Source organism: Mirounga angustirostris, unplaced genomic scaffold (genome assembly GCF_029215605.1).
Source record: "Mirounga angustirostris isolate CCGP_5_RB_7025 unplaced genomic scaffold, mMirAng1.0.hap1 SCAF_4, whole genome shotgun sequence".
NCBI lineage: Eukaryota > Metazoa > Chordata > Mammalia > Carnivora > Phocidae > Mirounga > Mirounga angustirostris.
In genome coordinates this window covers 35030110-35048754 of record NW_026991712.1, presented here as the reverse complement: position 1 = coordinate 35048754, position 18645 = coordinate 35030110, and the positions used below count along the sequence as shown (strand labels likewise).

Here is an 18645-nt window from a genome sequence, read left to right as displayed (position 1 = left end):
TCTGATTCCATCATCTCCCTTTCCCGGTGACCTCATCCTCCTGGGCGAGCAGAACCACACTTCCTTTTACCTGCTGGTTTCCCTGGCTGCAGGCACGGGGCAGGGCCACGCAAGCAATGCCCATCAGACACACTTCAGCCCTCTTTACAAGAGAAATGGTCCCAGTGTTGACCACCCCCCCGCACCCCCGAACCCCGCCCATCACAGCTGCAGAGCACACCTGTTACCCTTGGGACTCTTCATCAGCTCCAAAGCACAAAGGAGGCAGAGCTTAACACCTAACACACCTGGTGCTTCTTAGCATCCCCAGAAGATGGACAGGCAAAAGGAAAAAAAGGGAAAAAAAAGGAATAAAAGGGGGCACAGGGGGAGGCATTTGACACGCATGTCGTGATGATGAGAGAGATTTACATGTGGATGGCCCTGAGAGGTTTCCTGGGGCTACTTTTTTCCCCCCGGGGTTCTATGAGAGCCAAGAGATCTCCACCTTGTCAAGACGAGAGAATATATCTCCACGGGGACTTGCTACCTGCCATCTGAGGACACATGTCTGCCAGAGCTGGCTGGCGGGAGGCAACTGCCATCCTCTTCTTTCTAGGAATCACACCTTCTCTTTCCCAAGCTCCCTTCTGTCTTCCTTCTCTCCTTCATCCTCCCAGGTTTGGAGGCGTTTGGGTGGCTGCACATCTTGGCTCTCTCTGATGGGCCTGGCTTTCTTTCAGGAGCCCCTCTGCAGCTGGCCCAGGACCCAGATTCCTCGCTTACATGGAGGGGAGCTGTCAGGGCAATTGTGCATTTGTGTTTGGAAGAACCCCAGCGTCTCTTTCACACTGAAGTAGGTATGGGACGGTGGGCGCCCCTCTGTCATTCACTTAATCTGTCACTAGGTGAACAATAGCCACTACTGTGGTGACAGCATCCTCAGACTGGGAGTATCTGACTGCTGGCTCTGTTCCCAACTTAAAGAACACATAGGAAGCATGAGGTTGCCACAGCACCACTGAAGTTTTCATGACATAAACAAAGGGTCAGCTGATGGCTATCAGGACCTCACCTTAATTCAGCTACTGCTTAATTCGCTGTCTGTCTTGTCTGCCATCTGGAGGGAAACAGAGTATAAGGCGAAAATCTACCTCGCACTAAATAATTTGTAGGACGAAGATATCGGCGCAGTTATCACTTGCCCTTCTCAAGAGCCAAGGAAATCTTGCTATTTTGAAATGAAGGATCAGAGACCTCAGGAGGTCCTGCAATAAAAACCACTTATGTGGAGGACAGGGCTTGGCCCAGAGTCTTGCTCATGAAAGGCACTCGATAAATGCGTGCTGTTTCCGATGAGCTAGAGGGAGATTAACTCAGGTTGTTTATGAAATGTCTATGTGTATTTCTGAGAGCACAGCTGCCTTTGCCTTATAGCACTGCAAGTGACTTACTCCTGCTTGGATGCAGAGGATCTTGGAATAATCATACCTGGAGAACCATTTGTTAAATGCTTCCCTTGTACCCGTTCCTCTGGTCAAACACCTTCAATGGTTCCCTACTGCCAGTGGATTTAAGCCCTGGCCACTCAAGGCACAATCTGATTCCACTGGCCCTTGGCTGCCTGTCTCGTCCCACTCCCTGCTGCTCGCTCATGTTCAGAGTCACATTAACAGCAGGTTAGCCAGATGTCTAGTCCATAAAGGGTACACAATGAAAGGTCTTAGTCTAAGCAAATGCAAGCAAAATCTGCATTCTCAGTATAAAGCTGCTGGAATTCAACAAACAGGATTCAGCAGAGGCTGGGAGTCTACTAGTTGGAGTAAAGGACTGAGAGGCCCAGGGAGGGACAGTCTGAGAAGGGAAGGGCAGGCCGAGTGTGGGAAGGGGGAAAAAGGGAGAGGTAACCCAGCCCCTGTAAGGTGGAGAAGCAAGTCTTGAGAGAACAGCCAGATCCTTTCTTTTTTTTTTTTTAAAGATTTTATTTATGTATTTATTAGAGAGCGAGCGAGAGAGAAACAGCATGAGGAGAGGGTCAGAGGGAGAAGCAGGCTCCCCGCTGAGCCAGGAGCCCGATGTGGGACTCAATCCCAGGATCCTGGGATCATGACCTGAGCCGAAGGCAGTCACTTAACCAACTGAGCTACCCAGGCGCCCAGCCAGATCCTTTCAAATGAAATGATTCAGACTTTTTCTCTTTCTGCTTTTGGAAGTGGTAGCTAAGAACGATAGCTGGCATAGATAACGCGGCAGGCAGGGCTGTAAGTGACTTACCTATATACGCTTGTTGAGTTCACACAAGCCTAGGAGGGAGATACCGCTGTTATCCCCATTTTGCTGATGAAGAAACTGAGGTGTGGAGTGGTTGAGTGGCCTGTCCAAGGTCAAACAGCTAGTGAGTGATGGAGCCACGTCCAACTCTAGACTCCAAGCCATTCTGCCTTTTCCATCCACCCTCTGTTGCTCACCCATTGTTACAGATTGTAGAGGTGGAATTTTGTTTTGGAGAAGACCAGAGAAGGGGGAAAAGGATCAGCTGATGCGTGGATTAAAACATAAAGGAAGGAATAAAGAGTTATTAATAGGAAACTGATTTATGGCCACCCTCACTAAATATATATTGAAAAAATATCCACATAACATTTGTAAGAGGACATAAAATATGGGCCTGTCCATAGCAGACACACATTTTGAGGTGCTGCTGACTGTGCCTCCAACCCTCGTTCCCTGGAAACACACACATTGAGCCTTCCCACCCCAGGGCCTTCCTATCCTCCCTCCTCACCCTGCCCTCTCCTGTCCCCTCTCCATTTCCTGCCTGTCAAAACCCTCGGTCATCCCAGCTCATTCGGATGCCACCCTCTCTGGGCACCTCAGGCATGGCACTGTTCCTACTAGGCCTCATTTTATAGGTGTTAATAGACTCACCATTTTTTTGAACAAACAATGCTTTCTGGAACACTCCTACTGTATAATAAAGTATTGGCCTTTGTCCCTGGTTCCTAAAAGGGATCCTCTCAACCCTTGGAATTTCCCAAGTGACAGGAATGTCCTTGTTGCTCTTGGTGGTTCCTTGGACCACACCTGCATTTATGCTCACAAGGTGGCTAATGGTAGCCCCCAAGATAGTTTCAGGACGGAGGATGGCTATGCTGCAAAAACCAACCATGTGATCCTCTGGTTTCCTTGTTCTCAGGCTCAGCTCCCCAGGTGATAGTAGCCCAACCTCCAGGGAGGGAGGGAGGTTGATTCAATCAATCATGCCTATGTATTGGAACTCTAATAGAAACTTGGAACACCAAAGCTCAGTTGAGTTTCCTGGTTGGTAATATACATCAATGTGCCAGGAGGATGATGCATCCTGAGGACAAGGAAACCTTATTTGGAGGACCACCCAGACCTTACTCTATGTATTCTTTCATTTGACTTGTCCTCCTTTGTATCTTTTGTAATAAAACTCTGATCATAACTATAGCACTTTCCTGAGTCCTACATCATTCTAGCAAATTACTGAAACTGAAGAGGTAGGGGAAGCCCCAAATTTGTTGGTCAAATGTGCAGGTGGCCTGGGAATCCCAGAGCTTATGCCTAGTGTCTGAAATGAGGATAGTCTAGTGGAAGCCCGAGCCCTTACCCTGTGAAATCTGACCTAACTCCAGGTGCCAATTAGTGTCAGAGCTGCACTGCAACTCCCAATAGACTCTGTAGACACATGGTGAGAAAGAGACACAGACCATGGCCCCCTTCACAGGGCTCAGTCTAGCCAGGATGGCAGACACTGACTAGGCAAGTAATGTGAGGAAGATTTGTTTGAAGTGAATTACAGGGCATGGTGGGGCCTATGGCAGAAGGAGCCCCAGCACCTAAGGACATCAGGACCAGGACTGTCTCTTATTCATCCATATCTGCAACAATTAGGATGATGACTTGGACATCCCAGGTGCTCAGTAAATTATGCCTAATTAAAATCAATGGAATACAATAGCACTTTGTTCAAATCAGAACATTTTCTACCTTGGAAATTCCTAGGTGAGTGACCCCCTCTCACCTGGCCAGGTGGTTATGCCACATGGAAACCAAAGATATTCCCAGTCCTAAGGGCCCCCTCGTTTCCCCTGACTCTCCTGGCTTGTCTGACCTCTGCTTTTACTTTCCTATTCAACTCACTCCTCCCACCTCTCCCCTTGCGCTCCTTCTCTCTCTCATCAAAGAAAAAGGAATAATCATCACCCTCCTTCAATCAAAGGGATGGCTCAGTTGTTCTGCAACAACAATCAATAGTGATTTGGATGTGAGAGGGGAAGACAAGAGGAATAAAGCAGAGAATTGGGGTCAGAATTCTCCCCCCACCCAAGTGCTCTGGGAAGGCCCTACAAAGCGATCCAGTTAACACTTGAAGTGAAACCTGCCTGCCACTCCCAGCAGCATAAATAGACTGGTAGCCTCAAACTTGTGCTACAGAGAACAAAGAAATGAGAATCACCATCATCATCAGTCTAAATACTCACTATGTGCCAGGTATGGTTCTAGAGTAATAATTAATGTTTTCACAAATGATTTTTCCAGGAAGATTAACCCTTGCTCTAGTAAGTGGCAGAGTAAAGACAAGGAGTCTTATCTCTGTAAAAGCCTATCTATGACTTCAACAAGTCTTTGATTCTGTCTGAACCTCAGCTCTTTATCTGCATAGTAGAGCTCAGACCCATGTCCAGGGTCACGCAAACAGCCAGTAAAGGAGACGGGGCTCGCTTACTTGGATGATAGTCAAGAAATAATACAGACAATCAGTTAAATCCTAGTCCCATACTTAATCTCACAGAACTGAGCAAGGAAAACGACTGAAAGAAGAACATGCTTTAAAAGGCTGAATACCCTTTTACCTAACCCACAACATCATGCCCAACCAGAAGGGTATAATCATGTCACAATTACACTTCGCTTTCATTCTTAAAATACATTTTACCCAACGTTCATTGTACAGCTTAATAAAATATAGAAATAATGACTGGGGAAAAGTTAAATTCTGAACAAGTTGTATTTAAATAAAAATTTAATGCTTCCCCCTACCCAAAGAAATAGATGAAAACAGGAAAGGCTTCTTCCTTAATGGATCTCAGAGATAAACACAGATACTATCATTAACCCACTGGGACTTATGAAAGTAATTTTGATTCTTGCATTTATTGAAAGGGTTCTAGTTCTGGCATACTCTAAATTCTAATTAAACAAACAAGGAAAAAGGTTTTAAAATGAACAATGCAATCACATATAGACATTCTATTTAGACACAGTAATGTTAGCATAACAAGTGAGTTAAAAAAAGAATAGGGAAAATAATTATTAAATAGATGGGTGGTTAAAAGAAAAGTTTTTCTTCTTTTTTTAATGCACAAAGCCTTAATCTGGAGCCAAGCAGAGATGAAGATAAACAAGAAGTTGCCCTCCATAGCCAAAGAGCATAATACCCAGGAAGTCAAATGAAACCAATCTAAAGTACTGCCTGCAGTTAATATGAACTTAGCACCCTGATGCCAAATGAAATATTAAAGCAAGTTCCCTATTTTTAGGGCTTTGTATCTTGGTGGTTGTATAATGAATCAGGATGTGTCTTGGCAAACTTGCTGGTAGCCTGGAGGATACTTGTTTTCTGACCAAAAATAGTTGGAGTCTCTTAAACTATGGAATGGACATTAAGTGATCAGAGCACTTGAACTTGACTTAACCATCGAATCAAAAAGATTGGTCAGGAGCTCAAGACTAAGGAAGGGCCTGATACCTTGCCTAGCTATACAAGAACCTGCTGGAACGTAATGATGGCAATCAAAAGTTTAGGCAACACTTTGTCTATGGCATGCAAGACACATTTTATACAGCTCTCTTGAGAAAAACTAGAAGCTTTTCAGAGCTGAGAGCTTTAGCAGGCTGTTGGAGTAGAACCCCCAGGCTGGAATGTAGCAGGGCACCCCCACAGCCAAGTCCCTACTTGGAATCTGGTCAATGCCTTCACTATCACCTGAATGATGTGCATTTCTCCACTAGAACACTTTTCTCCTTCTGTCACCGTACCTCAGCACTGCCCAGACCACTCTACCTCTGTGTCAGGATGTCTCCAAACTCCAGTGCCATGATCCTACCTGGGGCATCTTTTACCTCTCTGTGCCTCAGTCCCCTCACCCATAAAATGGGTTGAGCCTGTTGAATTCTGAAGTCCTTTCCAGTTCTAAAAATGAAATCACACTGAGCAATACTAGATTCCAAACCCCCCAAAATTAACTTTTGGTATTCGACAATCTTGGCCGTGGATGCTAGCAATCACCATGTTTTCATCTGGCCAAATCTCACAATTATGTTTACTCAGCCAAAAATGGACCAACAGCCTCCCCAACAGCTCTTAGGAAGTTTATAACTCTGTCACCATAATCTCATGTTTGTGGGAATTTACTTTTACAGCATAATTGGCCATATAAAGCGGAGCTTAGTTACAACACCACTGAACAAGGAGTCCTTCTTGGAGCTCATTCAAGGGAGTTGTGTTGTTAAAGGACTGGGGATAAGTTACACAGATGTTTTACCAGCTGTTTACCATATGCCAGGACCTGCTCAGGGTCTTTGCCTGATTATTTCATTAAAATCTCCTCTCAAACCTATAAAATGGGTTATTATACCCCATGTGCTCAAATAGATGAGAGAAATGGATACCAAGAGGATATATAATTCACCCAAAGACACTCAGAAGTAGAATTTGAACCCAATCTGGTTTCAGAACTAGCCCATTTCAAACAAAATTTCATTTTAAATATAGCAGTACAGCATATGAGGGACATCAGTCCTTTTATCTTCTAGCTTTTTATTTAATTAAAAAACTTTTTATTTGGAAACAATTCCAAACATACAGAAAAGTTGAAAAAAAAAAAAGTACATTTGAACATTTGACAGTAAGTTGCTAGTATTCTGCTTCATCTCCTCCATGAATGCTTTAGTGTATTTATGTTGTAACCAAAACACAACCATCAATATCTGGAAATTAACGTGAAAGCATTGCTATCGTCTCATCCTCAAACCCCATCTAGGTTCACCCACTTGTCCCAGTAATGTTGTTTCTAGCAAAAGGATCCAGTTCAAAAATCACATATTGCATTTAATTGTATTGCTATTACTCTCCTTGAGGCTGCAATAGCTTCTGCATCATTTCTTTCATGACCTTGGCATTTTTTGAAGATTACAGACTAATTATTTCAAAGAATGGCCCCCAATTTGAGGTTTTCTGATGTAGCTTCATGATTAGATTTGGGTTTTGATCTTTGGCAGGAATATTACAGAAATGATGCTATATTCTTCTCACTGCACTTATCAGGTGGCACGTAACTTTGACATGTCCCATTACTGGTGATGTTCAGTAGAGAAACCTAGCAGACCCATCAACGTAAGCTACTAGTTTTTCCTTTGTAATTTATAAGTTTTTCACAAAAAGATACTTTGAGACTGTAAATATCCCATTCCTCAATAAACCTTCAAGTTATGTATGTATACATTTACTTATATTAATATGAACTCAAAGATTCTTGTTTTATTCATTGGGTTATAATCTGCACATTTTTTTTTTTATGCTCAAAGTATCCCAGTGAGTGGGAGACCTTTCAAGCCAGCTTCTATGCTCTTTTGACATATTCCATCATTCTTCAAGTACCTTCTTACTTTTTGGCACAATATGATGTTCCAGGTTCATCTTGTACTTTCCCTGCCATAGTTCTGGAATCAGCCAGTTCTCCCAAGAGTCCTGATTTCTTTTAGTGGAAAATGGTTTATAGAAACCAATAGGTGGGCACTGGGTGTGTTCATAGCTATTGCTCCTTGCTGCCATTGCCTTCCCTGCCCCCAATATAAACATCCTTTTCACCCCCCTCCAACTTCAATACCCCGTAACTGTGCAGACAGCCTTCTCATCCAACTTGGGCTCCAACATCCTGCCTGAGCCACTTCAGCATCCCTCCTCTAATCCCATGATGCTCACCCCACCCCCCGCCACAAATAAATACATACATACCTTGCTCAGCCCTATCTAATGGTTTTTGGACTGGATTGTTCAGGAAGAACAGAGGAAGAGGGCTTAGCTCACCTTTAGATCACCTTGTTTACTAATTCATTCACAAGTTTCACAAAGAACGAACACTAAATAAATTCCACATTATTAATTTCCCCTTTCTGTATCTTTCCACTGAGATGCACCAGTGCCCACCATACCATTCCGCTGCTTTAGCCTGGTCAGTGTCCGAAAGGTAATGGCAACACCAGAAGAACAAAACTCATTGAAGTAACTGCTAGAAGACTTTTAAACATCAGAATTTAGCTAAGGAAAACATAAGTTTCTTCACTCCTTTAAGAGCAGAATGCAGTAAAGCACACTGCCCCTGACCCATTTTTTTGGGGGGGGGAGGGTGGAATTAGCTCAATCACTTAAAGGGAAAAAAAAGAAAGAAAAAGAAAATTCACTTAATATACTAGTATAACTGTTTTTGCATGTAGGAATAGTGTGAGTATAGGGGGGAAATGGAAAACAGCGTAGCATGGGATCTGCAGGTATTCAACTCAGAGCTGATGCCACCACCTGTGCCACTTAAAAGCTGAACGACCTTGGGCAAGTCACAGCACCTCTGCGTACTTCGGCTTCTTATTTGTAAAATGAGAAAGTGATAGAAAAGGACCAAGAAATTGGATCATTTCACTTCTCTGCTTTTTAATCATCCCCCCCCCCACCACCCCTCCAAGGTTTCTGACTTTTCTAAATTCTTTACCTTGGCCTTGAGGATCCTTCATAATTCCTATCATATTTCACTTTTACCCTCACCATATAATCTGATCACTCTGATGTGATTCCTACTCTTTGAATATATCAAGCTCCTTCCCTCCTCAGAGCTTTGCACTTACTGTTTCCTCTGCCTGAAATACTTGGTGACACTCAGATGTCAGCCCAAATGTCACCTCCTCAATTTAAAGTCACCTTCTTCTACCTCAGACACCCTTTATTATATGAGCCTGTTTTATTTTCACCATAGTCCTCATCACCATCTGAAATTATCATATTTGTTGGTTTACTTAATTATTGTCTAGCGCTCCCACCAGGATATAAGAATATGAGTACAGTAACTTTAGTTGTATCCCCAACACCTAGGACAGTGGCTGGCCCATAGTAGGTATGTAAATAAGTTTGAATGACATAAATGAATGAATGAACAGTAGTTGTTTCATATAATTTCACGAGAATTAAGTGAGATAATAAAAGTAAAATATTTAGCATAGAACCTGGTACATAGTAAATCAACAATCTGTGGTATAATAAAAAAGATCTGGATACCAAGTTCTAGTCTTGGCTCTTCCTCCAGCTAGCAGGGTAGCTTTGAGCGAGCTATAAATTCCCTAAGCCTTAGTTTATCATCTATAAATGCTGCAGGGTGGGTGAGAGCATCTCTGAGGTCTCTTGCAGGATTAAAATTCAACGGTGTTGGGCACCTGGGTGGCTCAGTCGTTAAGCGTCTGCCTTCGGCTCAGGTCATGATCTCAGGGTCCTGGGATCGAGCCCCACATCGGGCTCCCCGCTCCGCGGGAAGCCTGCTTCTCCCTCTCCCCTCTCCCTGCTTGTGTCTCTCTCTGTCAAATAAATAAATAAAATCTTTTAAAAAAAAAATTCAACGGTGTTGCCTTTCTCATGGTCAAAGTTTCCAGCCTTGCCCAATGGTAAGTTAATTCTTCATTGGTAAAAACTGAACTGTTGTTGCCTTAGCGAGCATCTCAAAAAGGCTCATTTTAGTATTGCCTGGGTATTCCAGTTTCCATTTGCTAACTATACTTTTAGCTCAAGTTTACAAGGGGTTTCCAGGCAACTTTGCAAAGTTCTTGCATTTTCCACTGCACCTCCACTCTTTCGCCTTCCTTAACTGCCAGACACAAAACAGAGGCCGGTTTTAGCTTAACAGTCATTTGGCCTGGACCACGGGGAAAGATTTATCAAAACAGAACCCAGGAAAACTTTAAAAAGATCAGTAAAGATTGGTGTTTCACCCAGATAGCGTTCATGGAATTTCTGGACCCTGGATAGAAATCTACAATCCTGGAGACATCAGTTTATCTCCAAAGAGAGAGTTCCTAGAAACACTATTAAAGAAGAGAACCAAACTGTGGGATCATGCATTTTGATATTTCCAGGAAAACTGCAGAAGTCTATACTACCCACACAAAAGCTAATGAGAGTCTCCTCCATGACCCTAAATTCACTGGCTTAGCAATCATCCGCTCTTGAAAACAATTCCAGGGTTGGGGCGCCTGGGTGGCTCAGTCGTTAAGCGTCTGCCTTCGGCTCAGGTCATGATCCCAGGGTCCTGGGATCGAGCCCCGCATCGGGCTCCCTGCTCCGCGGGAAGCCTGCTTCTCCCTCTCCCATTCCCCCTGCTTGTATTCCCTCTTTCGCTGTGTCTCTCTCTGTCAAATAAATAAATAAAATCTTAAAAAAAAAAAAAAAACAATTCCAGGGCAACAAGGTTAAAAACAAAGTGTCTCATAGACAAAGCTGTTTTGTGGCAGAGTCTGCCAAACCCAAGTTGGGAGCCTGCGTTTGTCTTTTTTACCTTTTACCAACAGAACATATGATCTACCTACAACATAAAATAAACACAGAAGAAAAAGGATAAGCATCTCTTTCCATTCAGCTTGCTCTTGTTCCTTGATTTGTGTGCACCAGTCGAGCCAATTTGGCTGCTGGTCTGTTTGGTAACTAGCTTCAATCAAATCATTTTTAGTGCTTCCAACAGTCCCCTCCCCTGGTTTATACCTGGAAAATCTCTTTCCATTTAATCAGTTTAACCAAAGTCAGTTTACCTAGCAGAACCAGACATGAAAAGAATAGTTCCCTGTTCTTATTGCAAAATGTCACCTGGAGAAAGGACTCCTCTTATCTAACACTTCGGTTATATAATAACAGTCTCCCCATCACCCTTTTCTCCTGAAACACATTTTAAAAATTAAGGATTGAAGCCTTGCTACTCAAAGTCCCCAGGCCAGCAGCAGTGCCATTACCTTCAGGCTTGCTAGAAGTGTGGAATCTCAGGCACTTCCCCAGATCTACTGAATTAGAACTTATATTTACAGGATCTCCGGGTAATTGACATGCGCACTAAAGTCTGAGAAGGAATAAGTTAGAATAATGCCTTTGAGGTATTTACTTCAAATGAAATAAACCTATTCACAACCAGTCCCTATTCATTTGGGAAGAAGGAGAAGAGATTATTAGGCTTGTCTATCATGGAGCAAAACTGACTGTTATTATATACATAATATTTATATACATAAAGTCTTTTGTGATATTATTTTGGTCTTCGAATTTATTTTTCCTCTTTATTTAGTAGGATTTCTCATAACCCTGGAGCAGATTAAGAAAACCAGATGTATTAAGCAATATCAATGGTGTGCTAGTAAATTGGTTTTCTGGAGGGGAAATGTGCTGATTTGTACTGCTTGCCAATTTTCATGGTGTAAATACTCCATAATCAATTTCAAGCCAGCAATGATTTAACAACTGTTATGCAAAATTCCAGAAACTTTAAAAATTAGCTTTTACAAGCTGCTGTGAACTACAATGAACTACTCCAACACATCACTGAACGACCCTCAAAAAGGAAACTTATTTTCAAGTCATGGCCACTATTCACTCAAACCTATTCAAAATGAAATAACATCAGGTTAGACATCCTAAATAGAAACTTTTCATTATGCCATGCCTCTGCTCCAGAACCTAAGAAGCTTCCCTATTAATTATTCAGCGCATATATCTAATCTTAGTTTCCTGTTTTTCAAAACTACCCCTCATTCTTCATACTGCATTTATCCCATTTCATTTTCTAGATCTCCTTAACATGCACCGTATTCCCCACTTCCGTTTCCTGCAACCTACCAATTCTTGAGGCCATGATTGAGGAAGCATGTCACTCCAGTTGTTGCCATCTAACAATAAAGGTCAGAACTGCCATAGGATAGAACTAGCAATGCAAATGGCAGATGGAGAGATGGACAGCATCTGGGTGTTGATAACATCTTCGAGTTTCTGAATCAAACTTTGCTAAACTTGCCCGTTTTATGGACTTTCCAATATATAAACCAATAAATATCTAGGCTTTATGCCTGCAACTGAAAGCAAACCTAATGATGGGCCTAGAAGAAAGTTCCTTGATAGAAAAACAAGCCACATTACTGTGAAACCAAATAAGGCCATCATTAACATAACCTGTAATGGTTTCTACCAGCTCTGTAATCCTAGGAAGAGAGGAACTATTTGGAAATATATTTAGATCAACCAAGGAGTTGATTATGATAACAATATGTTATAATAGTTCATAGTCTCATTGAAACTTAGGTATGGAAAGGATCTGAATGGTCTTATAATTCTACTTCCCACCAAAGGCATCCACGACAGGTAACTACCAGCCTCTTAGAGTGAATGGGAATTCATGTCCTTCCAAGGCAGTACATTCCATTATTTTAAATTCTTTGTGATGAGCTAAAATATGTATTTTTGTAATTTCTAGTCACTAGCCATAATTCTCCTCTCTCAAACCACACCCCAAAAGGCCTTGAGATATATGAAAATTTTGATCATAGCTCTCTTCTAAGTACCTTATTCTCCAGTTTCCAGACATCTCACCACTTCTTATCTACAGAAAGGACAGAGCCCAAGAGCATACCTCTAGACATATCCCTACACATTGGTATCGGCTTGCATGAATCTGCATTTTTTACACACAATGTTTCCATCTAATACAAATCTAAATTTTCTCTAACTTGACCACCAAGAATATAATATTACTTAAGTTGACACCAGTTGCTGCAACCAAATTTCAGTGGCTTAACCTAATAGTTTATTTCTCCCTCACAAAGATAAAAGCGGGATTCTGATTGGTTATGATGCATGGTCCCAGGATCTTTCCCTCTTGTGGTTCCACCAACTTCAACACCTGGTTTCTAAAGCTACCATGGAAACAGAAAGGACATGGAGGATCTAGTAAAAGGTGTGGTTATGGGCCAAGTCTGAAAGTGCACATCACTCCTGCTACCATTCCACTGACCATAACCCAGTGATATACTATACCTGACTAAAAACACATGCCTGAGAAATAGTTAGCTGTGTGATCAGGAGAAAATGACACCAGCTTGGTGAACAGCCAATCTCTGTCACAAATACATCAGAACATTTCTAAATATCTAAACATTTATAGAAATCCAAATTATTCATAAGAAAACATCAGAACATTTCTAAATATCTAAACATTTATAGAAATCCAAATTATTCATAAGAAAACATCAGAACATTTCTAAATATCTAAACATTTATAGAAATCCAAATTATTCATAAGGACAGTCAAGGACTTGACTAACTTTGAAAGGAGAAAAGGAGAAAAGCAGTCAGATGTGATTTTCTTGTTTCTTCCTACAAGAAAAAAGATGGGAACACATTTTTAAAATTTCATTAAAATAGAAAATATTTTGGCATGGAATAGGAAACACCTGAACAAGAATGCTTCCAAAGGTTTCCAAAAGAGTATATAAGTAAAATTCATTTCCTCTACAGCGTAATAAAAGAGCAACAGTAGGTCAAAAGTAAAAACATTTATTTTTAGAAAAGATTTTCAGTTACCTGATTTGTAAAGAACAGTAATGCTGTGCTGTTATGCTCACATCATTATCAATACTTATTATTTAATAAATGAAATACATCATAAAGGATAGATTTGATTATGTGAAAATTAAAGCTTCTGTATGTCAATAAGCCATGTAAAATTGGGAAAATATTTGAAATGATTGAGACAAAGAGATAATATCCCTGAAATATAAAGAAATGTTGCAAATAATGAAATAATGAAAAATAAAGTCTCTGATGGAAGAAATGAAGAATATGATTAGACCATTCACAAAATATAAATTATCAGTATAATAAAATAGTTTGACTCAGTAGCAATCAAAATTAAAAGGGGGAAATGTTACCCATATTTTACAAATCAACTTAGTAAACCATTTTTAAAGGTTAGTAACCATGTTGACAAGAATGTGCTAAACTGGGGTGCCTATGTAACTTAGTCGGTTAATTGTCTCCCTTTGGCTCAGGTTGTGATCTCGGGGATCTGGGGTGAGCCCCGCAGTGGGCTCCCTGCTCAGCAGGGAGTCTGCTTCTCCCTTTCCTGCTGCCCCTCTGCCCCCCACCCCCCGCCCCGCTCCTGCTCTCTCTTTCTCTCTCATAGAAATTAATAAAATCTTTAAAACAAAACAAGAATGTGCTAAACCTACCATTCTCATCTAGAACTGTTTGACATAAGTATGAAGAGGCTTAAAATTGCTTTCTGATCCAGAAATAAAGAATAATCAGAGAGGTCACAGAAATTCCCATGTAGAGATGCTCATCATGGCATTATTTTTAATGGTGAAATGAAAATATCCAATGTTTCTAAAAGTTGGTTAAATAAATTATGGCACATTTATACAAGAGAGTACAACACACCCACTAAAAGTCACACTTTTGAAAAATATTTAATAACCCTAAATACTGTTATGTGGGAAAGTAAATTAGGAAGCAAAATAATATATACTGCATGATCCTAATAGAATATATGTGTTCAGTAGTATACAATAACATATCTATGATAACAAGTGTTTGGAATACTTGATAAAGAGAGCTAGAGCTTGCTAAACAGCTGCTGAAAATTTCTGGAACAAACTAAATTCTAATTATTTCTATTTCTTACTTATCTGTTGGTGATCACATAGTGCTTACTTATGATATGAACTTAAGATTTTTAAATGTTGCAATTGATCCATGAACAGTGTTATAAACCACAACAGAGACTACTGAGGAAATGGTCCCATTTCTCCAAGAGGAGGGAGCACAAACAGGATTAAGGAATTCAAAGACATCTATTAGGAAACACCGAAGTGCTTCTTCAGTACCTTTTGATGTGAAAACAATATAACTGCAGGACTGTTTCCTCTTTTGGTGAGGTCTGTCTTCCTGAGGAACCCCTGTCTGGATGGGACAAGAATCCTAGGGAGTCCTCTTCAATCCAAGCAGTCAGATGTGATTACTATCCCTTTGCCAAGGAAGTCAAAATTTGGATCGGCTCTTTGAAGTGCCCCATTCATCGCCACTGCAGACAAGCCACCGTGATGCTGCTGAAAGCCGACTCTAGGACTCCAGGACCGGAGCCTGCCAACTAGTGGGTGGCCCAGAACCAGATATATCAATGCTAGCAAGAGTGTGGAAATCGAGGCCCCCTCCATGGCCAGTAAGACAGCTGAGGGTGAGGATTCTCTCCCAGCCTCACTCTCCTGGACACTCCACTCCAAAACAGGCTTGGGGTCCCAGCATTAGAGCTGCTTGTTGGTACAGCGCTTACAATTCTCACACACACACACACACACACACACACACACACAGCTATTTTCCGATCAGACCCCTCTGCCAAGGCAGGTTATTCAGGGGAGTTCTAACATCAGAACCTCCCCTCTAACACCTCCAACTTAGTATGGAATCCACATCACTAGCCAAGAGAAAGGGTTAGGTCCTCAAAGGGAAATAGAATATGGAAGGTTGCCCCTTCAGAGGCCTTATGCAAATCTGTCCAGCACTCTGCCCAGGAAACTTTCTGTTCTGCATAATAATGAGTTTTGGAGAACTTATGACCACATCTATCCATCCACAGAGCTCCAAGCCAGTTTTCTCGAAGCCTCCAACTCTCCTGTTATATTCAAGGAGTAGTGGGTGGGTATTTGCTTTATAGCTACGTAACTAAAGGGGGCTCTGCAAAGGGGGTCTTCCCAGAATAAAGAAATTTTGTTCCCAGATAAGGAAATCACGAAAGCTGGAAATAGAAATAGCCAATAACCTTAAAGGGCAGTTTGTCTTGCTTAAAAGGAAAAAAAAATAGATTTAAGTTCCACTTCACCAGGCCTCCTATATCTCAGAACAACCTTTCTGGATCCAACAAGGAGATCAATACATAATTTTTGTGACTAATAGATTTTTCCCTGCTGCAGTTTTAACCATCTAGACTAAGTCATGGTAAACAAAGGTCATCTCTTTGAAGTCAGTGATTGAGACCAGTGAACTGCCTGGAGTGCTTTGCTGTTGAAGCTCAGTCTTTTCATCTGCGAGATGAGTCATAATGCCACCTGTTTCTCAGGATGCCATGAAGAACGCATGATGTAATAGATGCATGAGTGTTGGACACATGATATAATACATGCACAATAACCTGGCACAAAGAAAGTGCTCAGAGTTTCCTTCCCCACTCCCCCCACACACCCCAAACCCTCCACACCCTTACCGTGTACAACAAAGAAAAAACAAAAATAAAAAACAAAATGCTAATCCAAATGGCATGCATGTGCTTTCTATACTGTGCTCTTCAAACTCCATCAGTGATTTTCTGCCTCCAAATAAAATCTCAGCAAAACCCTAAAATGTCAACAGAACTGATGAACCTGTTCCTAAAGCAGCTTGCTTAAAGCTCCATTGCCTCGTGAAAAACACCTGTTAGCAAAATGCAATGTAAGCGTCTCTGCAGACCCCAGGTTGCTTTGGAATATAGTGCAGAATACACTGTGATTCTCCTATGTTCACAGGAGGAAAAAAAGCAGGTGGGAGCTTCCATTGGCTCATTTAAACCACCTTGGAATCTGGCAACACGGGTGTTCTCTGCATGTGAGGAAAGCACCCAGGGCAAAGCTGAACACACCGTCTCCGTTAGATCTGGGGACATACAGAACCATTTGTTCCTTGCTGTTCTCAGCACAAAGCTAAAGGTATTTTTAATTAAAAAATAATATGGTGCCGTCCAAGTGATGTCTTCATTTTTATCTAAATCAAGCTCTGCAGGCCTATTCTCACATGAAGGGGACAAATCCTCCCCGCCCTGCCCCCCTGTATTAGCTGGTTGATACACTGCTCAGAATGGACAGAGAAGTCTGGGTGGTTTCTCCTATTGACGATTACATCCTCCTGTCTCTGAACAGCCTCAATCAAATTCCCCCACACTTAGCAATGATGATGACACTATGTTACCCACCATAAACTTTCACTTTGCAAAGCCCTTCCACACTTATTTCATTAGACCAAAAGCCAAAGGTTGGGGGAAGGTATTAATTACATTAATTATCATCTCTTTTAACGTAGTCATAAGTAGAACCCAGGTATCTTGACTCCTAGGTGGGCCCATTGCCCACGAGAGCCCAGGATCACTTCCACCTGGCAAAAAAAACACAACCCTTGTTTTAAGATAAATCAAAGGGCTTTTTAATTTCTTCCAAAATGAAGCTTCATCCTTGATAACTACAACCAGTTAATGGATGACATTTCATTACATTTTGTGACACATCTAGCATTTACCAAGCCCTTCCACAAATTAGATTAAATCATATGAAATGCTGCTATTTGGCTTATTTTCACTTACAAAAACAACAATTTCATATGATTCAACCTAATACTTTATCACTTTCAACATTCTGTAGAATAAATAGGTTCAAGCTCTTAGTTTTATTTCAGGTCTGGGAAATGTACAAAGCAGAAATAAATCTAATTACATGTGTGTGTTTATAGATAATAAAGCATAAATCATTTGACTTAGCCACTGAGATACAGCTCCTGACATGCCATCAGAATAACAGCAGTATGTAAATAATAAGTAAGTAAATAAATAAATACAACTATAAACACTAAGTACCTTGCCTCCAACTTATTTCTTATCAGTGGTTCATCTCTGGAGGTAATTTAGCTAACACAAACCGCTTCCAAGCTGGAGTCCCTACTTATTTCAGCCTGTACTCTCCAGATACTGAGAATGCAGGTAATAACAGCCTTCTGTATGCCTTTTATTTCTTATTCTTAATGAGGAAATTGTGGAGTTTGGTTCATTTATTTAAACTGCTTCTTTTTTTTTTTTAAAGATTTTATTTATTTATTTGAGACAGAGAGAATGAGATACAGAGAGCATGAGAGGGAGGAGGGTCAGAGGGAGAAGCAGACTCCCTGCCAAACAGGGAGCCCGATGCGGGACTCGATCCTGGGACTCCAGGATCATGACCTGAGCCGAAGGCAGTCGCTTAACCAACTGAGCCACCCAGGCGCCCTATTTAAACTGCGTCTGCTGACTTCTACTTTTCCTTCCAACCTTTTTTTTCAGTCACATACATACTTTCACTGCATTACTGTATTGCATTATAATAGTGCTGTAATAACGAAATTTTTCCACACAAATTTCCCATCACTGCTACAGCCTGCTCCCTCCTGGAGTTGAGAGTTCTACCATTCAAAGAGACTGAACATTTTGCAGAGTTTGTGTGGCCCCAACCAGGAAAGCTCTATCTGCCCCAAAATAGTTTTACAAGATAACCATATTCTAGCAACATGTTACTCCATATACTGGCTAAGTTTCAGGGCTAAACCTTAACATGTGGTTTAACATAAACCTGGCTCTTCTTAAGAAAGCATATTACAGAATCTACTTCTGCCATTGTTGTATTAGGCTTACACTTTTGTTTTTTGCTTTTTAACTCAGAAGACATTCATAAATCCTCTATGTGGGATCAGCTGTGCCTGTTATAGTGTTAAATTTCTCCCTCCGCTGAGGTCATTGC

At 41.3% G+C, this 18645-nt stretch overlaps 1 protein-coding gene across 14 annotated transcripts in view; it reads right to left on the bottom strand.

The window, feature by feature from the left end:
* NCALD (neurocalcin delta) overlaps positions 1–18645 on the bottom strand; it is a 383100-nt gene that overhangs the window by 199170 nt on the left and 165285 nt on the right. Inside the window, exon 1 of one of the 14 annotated variants that reach the window (XM_045896139.3) lies at positions 2254–2605. The exons of the other annotated variants lie outside the window; for them this stretch is intronic. The gene's annotated coding sequence lies outside the window, so the exon portion shown is untranslated. Of the gene's footprint in view, positions 1–2253; positions 2606–18645 lie in introns of those variants that run through there. 14 annotated transcript variants of the gene reach the window in all.